The 9,911-nt window shown below is 64.0% G+C and overlaps 1 long non-coding RNA gene across 1 annotated transcript; it reads left to right on the forward strand.

Moving 5' to 3' along the window:
* The first annotated feature begins 4,398 nt into the window (after positions 1-4,398).
* LOC127033219 (uncharacterized) lies at positions 4,399-7,828 on the forward strand. The gene is made up of 3 exons (XR_007769020.1): positions 4,399-4,988; positions 6,561-6,684; positions 7,448-7,828. It is a non-coding gene; the product is annotated as an uncharacterized LOC127033219 (long non-coding RNA).
* The last annotated feature ends 2,083 nt before the right edge of the window (positions 7,829-9,911 follow it).

The following is a 9,911-nucleotide window of genomic DNA, read 5'->3' on the forward strand; positions in this document are numbered from 1 at the left end:
TGGGCCCCCTCCAGCTCCCCGGGGAACCTGGCCTGCAGGGCTCAGGCCCTGCGCCTGACACTGGCTTGGGGAGAGACCCCCGGCTCGTGCCCCTCAGGCCTGCTGCATGGAGAGCAGGGGACAGTGCATGCCAATGGCAGTCTCCACGAGGGGACTGGGGCACTTGCTACTCTGTCACTGTGGCAATGGCTTGCCCCCACTCCACCCAGAACAGGGGCTCTCCCTTGCACCCTGAGAGAGACAGGCTGCAGGGAGACAAGCTCCGGGGAGCAGGACAGGCTGGGAGAGCCCCCTAGGTCCAGCCGGGGCAGCCACAGGAGAGGGGTTGTGGCTGTGTGGCATTGGGAACCAGACTGGGTGGTGCCCCCCCAGTTCTTCGAGATTCTCTCTTGCTCTCTGCAGATGGCAGCACTTGTAGCTACCTTGGGTGTGAGGTGGGTGGGTCAGCAGGGTGCATGGAACTAGCTGAGTTGGACCAGGTGATCCACAGGGACAGCTTTCCCTGCAACACCACTCCCTATATAAGGAGCAGGGGGAAGGCAGAGCTATGTCAGATCTTTAGCTCCTGGGGTAGGGAGCAGCTGTGTTGATCCCAGGGCTGGTAAGGGGCTGATTTTGGGGAGGTGGCTTGGTGTCTGGAACCTGGCATCTGGCTCCTAACAGGTGTGTCCATGTGCTCTGTAGGGAGCCTGGCTGGATGGAGAGGATCACGGACCTGGGACCATCGCCAGCTCCAGGTAGGTGCATCTGATTGGGGAACAGGCTGAGGATGTGGTGGTCCCTAGAGGGAGGGACAGTGTCCTTTTCTGTGATGCCCCCTGCTGGCTGCACCCCGTGTCTGAGAGCTGGGCTGCTGGCAAGGGGCATTTACCACATCGCAGTGCATGCGGTAATGGCCTTTCCGGATGGGACGCTGTGCTATGCAGCCCATCTGGAAGGGCCACACAGAAAAGGGCAGCCCTGGCGCAGTACAGGAGGTACGTGTTGGGGTGGGGAAGAGCGGGGGAAGCTGGGGATGGAAGCCGGCTGCTGGGTCTGTCAAGCCCCTGTTCCTGCCCTGCACGCCGTGCCTTGTGCCCGGCTGGCTGGGCAGTAGCAATCTGCCGCAGCTTTTGCTCGTCTCTCAATTGGCATTCGTCGTGGCTTCGCTGTAGCCAACTTGGCTTTGGTTGATTGTTCACTTGTTAACTTGCTTAGTCGCAGACTCTTTATACCGTGGTGCTGGAAGGAATTCCCGGCCTGCCTCCCTGTGCCATGCAGGGGCGGGGGTCCCCATGGCTGCTGAGTGATGGGTGGCAGGCTTAACTCTTCGGCGGCCTGCAGCCAAACCCAGGGGCTGGTGCTGCAGCAAATGCAGAGCTCAGGGGCCAGCTGCTCCCTGCCTTGGGGATGGTGCATCTCTCCCCAGCCCAAGGAGTGGCTGCTGTGTGCGGGGGGGGTTCTTATTCCTTCCCCCCAGAGATGTAATGTGCTGTGGGGCACATGCACCCAGCCCTTCGCCTGGGCCCAGCCGGCCTGCCCTGCTCTGGCACTGCACAGCCTGCCCGCCCCTGTGGGCTCCAGGACTCTGTCTCAGCCACCCCACACTCAGCTGCCCCCTGCCCTTGGCAATGGTCTGCTGGGGTGCCACCTAGTGGCAGAACATGGGATAGACTCATGTGGCTCAGCCTGGGGGTTCAGGAGAGAGGCCCTGGCGGGTGGATGAGGGGCTTCCTGTGCAGCCTTGCAGACTTATGGGCTAGGGTTCACCTATGATGCTGGGCAGGTGCCATCTAGGCTCAGGCTTCCTGTGCAGAAACCAAGTGGCCCCATGCATGCAGGGCCGGCGCTACCATTTAGGCAGCCTAGGCAATCGCTTAGGGCGCCAGAATAATTGGTGGGCGCCGTTTTGCCAGAGGGGGTGGCAGGTGACTCCGCTGGAGCTGCCGCAGTGGTGCCTGTGGATGGTCGGCTGCTCGCGTGGCTCTGGCACCACTGCGGCAGCTCCAGCGGAGCCGCAGGACCAGTGCGCGGGGCGGTGAAATTGCCGTGCGCCTAGGGCGCTCAAGCCCTTAGCGCCGGTCCTGCATGCATGCCCAGTGCAGCGCCTGGTAGCCCCCAAAGATGAAGCTGCCAGCTGTGCCAATACCCAGATCCATCCCCCTCACCATCCTGCCTAGCTTCGCTGGCCGGCACAGAGCCAGGCAAATGGCGCTGCTACGTGAGGCAGCCAGAGCTCTGCTGTCGGGGCAGCGGGGAGAGCCATTAACAGCCCCAGTGACATCCTGCCAGCATCCCAGCGAGGCCTAAGGAATGTTGGGCTCACGTGCCCCAGTGTGTGGTGCTGTCCAGAGTGTAGAGAAGCAGGCTCTGCTCTAGCAGAGGGTTTAATTCCCCTGGCCTGGGGGCTGGTCACCTGTCTGTGTGCACACAGAGCAGGGATTCTGTCTGAGAGCCAGGCCTGCCCGCTGTCAATGAGGACAATGGGAAGGGCTTGCGTGGCAAGGCACCACGGGCAGTCGGGAGGGTGGGATTCATTGTGGCTCTGCTGCAGTGCGCTGCGGTCACACTAGTGAGGTGTGTGACCCTGCAAAGCTCCCGTCACAGTTTCCACCTCATCTGACTGATCCAGGAGCTTCCTGGGCTGCATATTTGCCCTGGTGAGGAGGAAGTGAAAGGCATTATGGGGGGCCCTACTGAGTACTCCCCATTGCATCCCCGCCCTGTGCACTGAGCTGCCTGCAGAGAGTGCACCCCTGCAGCAGGCAGGGTTGTGTGGGGGAGGGCATCTGCAGAGAGTCCTCCCCCTAGCTAGGAAGCCGAGGGCATTGTGCCCAGCTGGCAGGTCTCCCCCTTTCCCAGCCTGTTGCCCTTGTGAGTGACGCTGGCTCTGTCCTGGTAGGAGCTCCTTGGCTGGCGCTGGCTTTCTGGGGGCTCCGGCTGGGCGAAGGACATGCTGCCACGCAGGTGCTGGCTGAGCCCTGGGTCACGGCTTGCCACTGTGAGTCTCCCTGGTCTGTGGCACTGAGGGGCCCCTCGCAGGCTCCTAGGGGGTCTCTGCACCATCTGCCCATGTACCCGGCCCTTCTCCACCTGCCTCCATTGCTCTCCCTGGAGCACCCTGCTGATTCCCCAGCTATGGAGCAGGGCTGGACCCCAGGCAGTGCCCTGCCCTGCCCTGCGGGGGGCTGGCGCAGGGCTGCCTTCGCCCCAGGCGCACGTGCTAGTCCCGGGGCTCTCTGGCACTGCCAGCGCCCCCTGGAGGACGGCGGCTCCTCTAGACCAGCCTGCGGGGAGGGAAGGGTTAACTGCACTAGGGTGGCGAGAACAAAAGGGAGCCCCGCTGGCCAATGGGCGCGCAGAGCTGCGTTTTGACACTCTTTGGTTGGCTGTCGCGGGGCCAATGGCAGGCGGGCGCTGGCTGCCCGTCCTGCCCCACGTGGGCGAAGGAGCCGCGAGTCGGGTCTCCATTGGCTGGCTAGGGGCCCGTCCATCTTTCAGCCCTGCACACGTCACCTCGCATCAATGAGCCGCGTGCGCGCGCGGCCGGCGTGGGGGGGTAGAGGGACCCCGTGGGCGGGGCCTCGCGCTCCTCCCTCTCGGAGGCGGGGCCCGGGAGGTGGGTCCCCAGCTGGGCTCTGGTCTTGGGATCCCCGCCCCCCCTGCACTGGAGGGGAAACTGAGGCAGGGAAGGGCCACGGAGCTGCCCCCGCCGTGGCCCGGTGCTAGGGGTGGGTGCGAGGTCGGCAGGAGCCGGGTTCCCCCCTTGGGAGTGTCCTGCTCCCCCCGCCTGGCAGGGGCATTCCCGGCGCAGCGCCTCCTGCTGGTGGGAACGGGGAGATCCGGGGTGCACGGGCCGGCCTCCCTTGGGCTCGCGGGTCTTGTTTAACCCCTTGGCTGCTGGAGGCGGGTACGTCTCCAGGGCCCGGCTGCACTCACCCTTCCTCCCCCCAGTGCAGCAGCTGGAGGGAGCCCCCGGACACGTGCCCCCAGTGCAGTATGTGGGGGGTGGCTGCAGCCTTGCTTGTGGGGTTCGGGGGATAAGCCCTGGTGCTCCGCTCAGGCCCGAGCCAGCGGCGCACGGGGTGGGGATGTGCAGCATCTGCCCTGGCCCCATCTCTCAGCTGCTCAGAGGCCTGCAACTAAACGTGCTTTAGAAACTCTTCCCTGCGCTGGTGTTCAGCTCCTCCGGCCCGTCCCTAGGGGTCTGCAGGCCCCGTCCCGCCCCTCCCCAGCCCCTCAGCGCAGCATGGCAAAGCTGGTGCTGCCAGGCTCTGGGGATGGCTTGCTGATTGCGGGTCTGTCCCTGTGGAGTCCCAGGTGCCTTTTCCTGGAGCCCTGCCAGCGCTCTGCCTCAGCTGCCCACAAGGTGGGATTTCCTCTCGCCCTTGGTTGGCTCCAAATCGGCAGGTTTGCCCCAGCCTGGTCCTCAGGCTGTACCCCACCGCTGGAGGGCTGTGCTTCCCTGGCCCTCCGGGGCCTCCTTCCCAGCTCAAACCATGGTGCCCCACCCTGGCAGCAGCACTATAGCAGCTGTGGGGTAGCCTGCTGAGCAGGGGCCCCAGGCTCTGGGGAAGGGGGATCTGTGGGTTCCTGGTTCAGGCTCCCCCCGCCCCCCCCCCCCCCCCGCATGCGACTGAGCCTGGTTAATTTCTCTCCCCTCTGAGGCCTGGTGAGCTCTTCATCTGAGCGCAGACGCAAGGCTCTTTAATCTAAAATCCCCTGTAGCTTCTCACTGCCTTCACTTTTGATCCTATAAGCAAAACCAGCCTGGATCTGCTCTCCAGGCCCCTTGCAAGCTGGTGGCAGCTCCCCCTGCTTGGGGGGGGGGGCTTGTAGGGGTCACTTCCCGCTCCTGCTGGCCCCTGACCCAGCTTCTCAGATGGCTGCGTGATCAGACCCCGAAGACAGCGCTTCTCCCTGGTCTGCAAGCCGGCTGTCCTCAGCGCGGGCTGGAGCAAAACCCTCGCCTTGTGCCATTGGATTGTTGTGGCTTTGACTCAAGGAAGGTGACACTGGGGGGGCTGTGGGTCGGGATAGAGGGGCCATGGCAGAACTGGGGGGAGGGAGGAGCCCTGGGCTGGGCTAGCAAGGGGCTGCGGGTCAGGGTTGAGGGGCACCGGCAGCACTGGGGGGGCAGGGCTGCGCTAGTAAGGGGCTGCGGGTTGGGGTTGAGGGGCACCGGCAGAGCTGGGGAGGGCAGGCCTGGGCTAGCAGGGGGCTGCAGGTTGGGACTGAAGGACACTGGCAGAGCTGGGGGGGCAGGGCTGGGCTAGCAGGGGGCTGCGGGTCAGGGTTGGGGGGCAGGGCTGGGCTAGCAGGGGGCTGCGGGTCAGGGTTGGGGGGCAGGGCTGGGCTAGCAGGAGGCTGCGGGTCAGGGTTGAGGGGCACCGGCAGAGCTGGGGGGGGGGCAGGGCTGGACTAGCAGGGGGCTGCTGGTCAGGGTTGAGGGGCACCGGCAGAGCTGGGGAGGGCAGGCCTGGGCTAGCAGGGGGCTGCGGGTTGGGGTTGAGGGGCACCAGCAGAGCTGGGGGGCCAGGGCTGGGCTAGCAGGGGGCTGCGGGTCGGGGTTGAGGGGCACCGGCAGGCTTGTTGGAGTTAAAACGTGCACAGCGGTGCTGGACTAACCCCTTGCTCTCAGCCTCAGCGTGTGCTCTGCCGGTTGGGACTGGGTCCCAGCTGCCTGGAGTCACCCGGCTCTGTCTCCCTGAAGGAGCAGGGGGAGGCGAAGGGCTAAGGCTGGGGTTTGCTGTGGTTCCCCTCCACGAGTGGGTTCCTGGGGGCACCTGTGACCCCAAAGTCAGGCCTGTGAGGGGGGAAGGGGGCTGGGTGCCCTAGGGGGAGGGAGGAGCGAGGCTGCCACCCCAGTGCTGTCCCCAGAGCCATGCCTGCCCAGGCACCTGGGGGTGCGGGGATCCCAACACTGCCCAGCACCAGCCCTTGGCCATAGCTTGTGGGGCCAACACTCCAGCATGTTTAAGGGCCACGGTGGGAAGCCTGGCGCTGGCCATTCCAGGGGAGCCCAGCCAGGCCCATGAGGGAGGGGAGGGGGAGCCCTGCCATCCCTGTGGCACTGGGCTATTTTGTTGGTAGGTTCCAGGGCTGGTTAAATAAATAAGTGTAATATATATAGAGCTAGACCTGTCTCCTAGAGCTGGAAGGGACCCTGAAGGGTCATTGAGTCCAGCCCCCTGCCTTCACTAGCAGGACCAAGTACTGATTTTGCCCCAGATCCGTAAGTGACCCCTCAAGGATTGAACTCACAACCCTGGCTTTAGGAGGCCAATGCTCAAACCACTGAGCTATCCCTCTCCTGCTGGCATCTTCCATCGGCATCCCTGCTCTGTGCTGGCACATCCCCCTCACCCCCCAGGCAGCTTGGCTGAGCTCCATGGCAGGATGTGCCATGCCACAGGCTCATCTCCTGCAGTGCTGGGCTCAGCTGGCCGAACGGGTGGGGAGCCCTTGGGCTAGGCAGTGCAGGGCTGCAGTGGCCATGTGTGGGGATGATCTGACACCCCTCAGAGTAGCCCCCAGTCGGTGGGCAGGATGATGTTCAGGGCTGACTTGTTCCTTTGCAGGTCCCAGCCGCCCACCGTGGGGAGCAAGACCCCAGGCCTGTCTCTCTCGGGTTTGCAGCAGCCTTCTCCAGCCCTCCCCAGAGCAGAGGAGCCCTGGCCGGCCTCTGCCTGAGCCCCTCTGTGGGTAGGTGGGAGATGGATCAGGGTCTCCTGGGAAAGGGGTTTTGGGCCTCAGGCCTCATCCCAGCTCCAAGCTGTTGGCAGGGGCTCTGTTTGCAGCACACCCTGTCCCTGTGTGGGCACCCCGGGCATCATTCACCAGAGCTTGCCCAGTGTGGAGCCCCATTAACAGGTGAGGGAAAGTCACAGTGGGCACAGCCTAGCTTCCCCAGCAGCCCGGGCCTGTGCACCAGCCAGCCCTGCTGTGGCTGATTCAGTGTTACGGGGCACAAGCGAGAAATCCACTGGGGCTGAGGCAGGCTGGGAGCTGCAGTGGGACCTGGCCAAGCCAGTCTTCTTAGGGGGGGTCCTGTGTGGAGAGCTCCCAGTGGTCCCTTTGATCTTCCCTGCCGTCAGGAGCCTTCCCCAGCCACTGCCAAGCAGTCTGTGCAGACACCAGAGCCAGCGGCTGGTGTGTGCCCCTTTTGGGTGAGCTGCTCAGTGAAAGGGGTAAGCTAGGCTGGGACCCAGAGACATCTGCTGATACAGGCAGGGTTGTCTGTGTCTCTCTCCAGCTGTAGCCTGTTGCCCTACGGGGGGGTAGAGATGGAGACACCTCCCCCCAAGTCCCAATCCACTTCACTGGGCCAGGCCATGCAGAGAACAGGAGCTGGACCATAGCATGGGGTCAGCCCAGCCCAGCTAGTGGAGTGGGGAGCAACAGCTCTCGTGGGTCCTGTGAGAAAGTGGGGAATTTTCTGTACTATTTTTAATCCTGCATGCCTCAGTTTCCCTGGGGTGTATTGTTACCCAGTGGGCTATTTGCTCTGATGTGGCCTCAGACCTGAGATCAATGGAGCCTCTGTGAAGACTGTGGCAAAGCCAGTCACCAGGATGTGGACACCTACCAGCTGATGCCCCAGGGAGCTGGATTTCCCTGCGTCTGCTTAGGGAGCTGAGCGTGGATCCCTCGCTCGAGTGCAAAGGACGGAGGGGATGAGCTGGCTGCTTGGAAGGAGTCAGTGTCTCACCTGGGTTTGGCCAGGCAGAGATGGAGCCAGAACATGGGTTTACTGCAGCTTAGTCGGGCTCTGGGCTGAGCAGGAAGGTCTGTGCTTTCACTGTTCTCTGTGCCACCCGGGGGTTTCCTGGGCAACACCAGGTGACTAATAAACCGACTGTTCTGCCAAGGCCGTGTGTCACTGCTGTTACGGGCGAGGGGTGTTAGTCCTGCAGAGGGGGCAGGTCTCACCCGGGGCCTGCACTCGCTGCAGGGAGCATGGGGGGGACAGCGGACCCCAAGGTGCTGTCTGAGGAGTGAGACCCAGAGGGGCTCTGCTCACTGAAGGGCTCCTTCCTCCTAGAGGCTGTTCCAAGGCTGGGTCCATCGCCCTGTGACAGACCCTAAACAGACCCGTCCTGCCGGGCCCTAGCATCTGTGCTCATGTCAGTGGGGGCGCGATAGCGCAGGCCGGAGTGATGCAAGCTTCCCTGATGCCCCTCAGTCCTGACCCGCAGCCCCCTGCCCCCGAGTCCTGAGAGGCTAGTCCCTGTGGGGCTGCTGTTCCAGCTCCAGCCATCCTGCACAGCTGCTCCTTGGCACGCCCAGGCCCCCGGGTGGGAGGAGCAGCCCCTCAAAGTGCTCGCTGGGTCTTTCCTGTAGAGTAGCTCCGCTGCCGAGGCCTCCAGCCAACCCCTGGAGCTGTGCCCGGGAGGTGCCTGCAGCAGGGACTGGCCAGCCATAGTCACCCTTTGCCCTGACTCCCATGGCCATGGCAGGCGGCCCTTCCCCTTCGGCTCCTGGTGCCCTGTGGTGACCCTTCAAGGTCCTCTGCTCGCTGGCTTGGCTCGTGGGGCCTCTGGCAGGGTCTCCTGGGCAACTGGCACAGGTTTGGTGCCAGGGTGTAGTCACAGGGAGCTGCTGCCCCTGCCTCAGGACCCTGCTCCCAGGAGCGTCCCCCTACCCTGAGCTGGCTGCATGGGGCCTGCTCCCAGGTAAACGGGAAGCTGGAAGTGCCTGTGGGGCTCCCCTCTGAGCTGGCAGCAGGGGTGGGAGCCGGGAGCTATCTGTGGGTCCAAAGGGATTGTGCCCCCTTCCTGGAACTTCCCCAGCCTGGCTTAGAGAAATGGCTGGGGAATTAGAGGCAGTACCCAGGCCAGGAGGGGCCCCATGGGCACGCAGGGCTCTGCAGAGCACTGCTTACATTGGTTCCAGATAGGGCATCACCTCTCGTGGGGTATCCACCACGCTGGGGGCAGCTGAGGGTGGAAGCCAGGAATCCCAGCTCCCTGCCCTGTGGCTGCAGCAGGTGCTGCGAGGGTTCAGCGCCCCGGGAATAGCTGGTGGCCAGTCCCTGCCCTGTGGAGTGAACCCCTTGGTGCTGCCTCCTGGGGCCTCTGGTGCAGCCGGGTGCTCTCTCTGCTGAGCTTGGCTGGGGTTTAACCCCCATCCCTTGGCTGCTCTGGCACCATCTGGGCTGCAGCAAGGCCTTTCCTGGAGTGACAGGGCTGCCCCCCACTCTAGCCTTGGGGCAGGGCCCCTCCTGGTGCAGGTGGCACATGATGCCCTCTGGGGGCCAGGTGGCCAATGGAGTTAGAGCCTAAAGGCGTGGACAGGCACCAAGGATGATTTTCAAATGTGCCTGGCATTTGCTGTATCTTGGGGGCCTAATTCCCTTGGACAAACGACCCTGGTGCCTGCTGCCCGCGCTGGGACTTTTTGGCCCTTTGTCTCCAGAATAAAACCGCACTTGGCTCTTCCCCTCCCCCTCTCATGCCTCTTCATGTTCCATCCTGTCCTCTGTGTGCGCGCTCCCCTCTCCCCCCCCAACAAACCAGGCTTAGCATCGCACCTTGCCCCCACCCCCCACCTGACCAGGAGGAAGGATGGAAGCTGCAGGTGCCCACTGGAGTCCATTAGAGCTAGTCTGGCAGGGGATTGGGCCCATTGCCTTTGTCCCCGTGGAAGGGGTCTCTTGCCCTGGGGTTGCAGGGGCTGTGATGGAGGTTGTGGGGAGCTGGGACAGCAGCTGGCACGTGACAATAGGGTCTGGGTGCATGGGGCTGCCCGCCCCAGAATGGGATTAACGCCGGCCTTGCCATCCAGAGGGGACTGGGGGCAGCAGGAGAGGTGGGCGGCTTGACCAGCCTGTGCTCCTCATGGGCTGGGGGTGGGTCGGCTCCTGCCCAATGGATGGGAAGTGGCAGCTGCATGGGGGTGGGCGGCTGCCCATGTGGCACTTGGAAGCTTGG

The sequence above is a fragment of the Gopherus flavomarginatus genome, chromosome 12, assembly GCF_025201925.1.
Source record: "Gopherus flavomarginatus isolate rGopFla2 chromosome 12, rGopFla2.mat.asm, whole genome shotgun sequence".
Taxonomy (NCBI): Eukaryota; Metazoa; Chordata; order Testudines; family Testudinidae; genus Gopherus; species Gopherus flavomarginatus.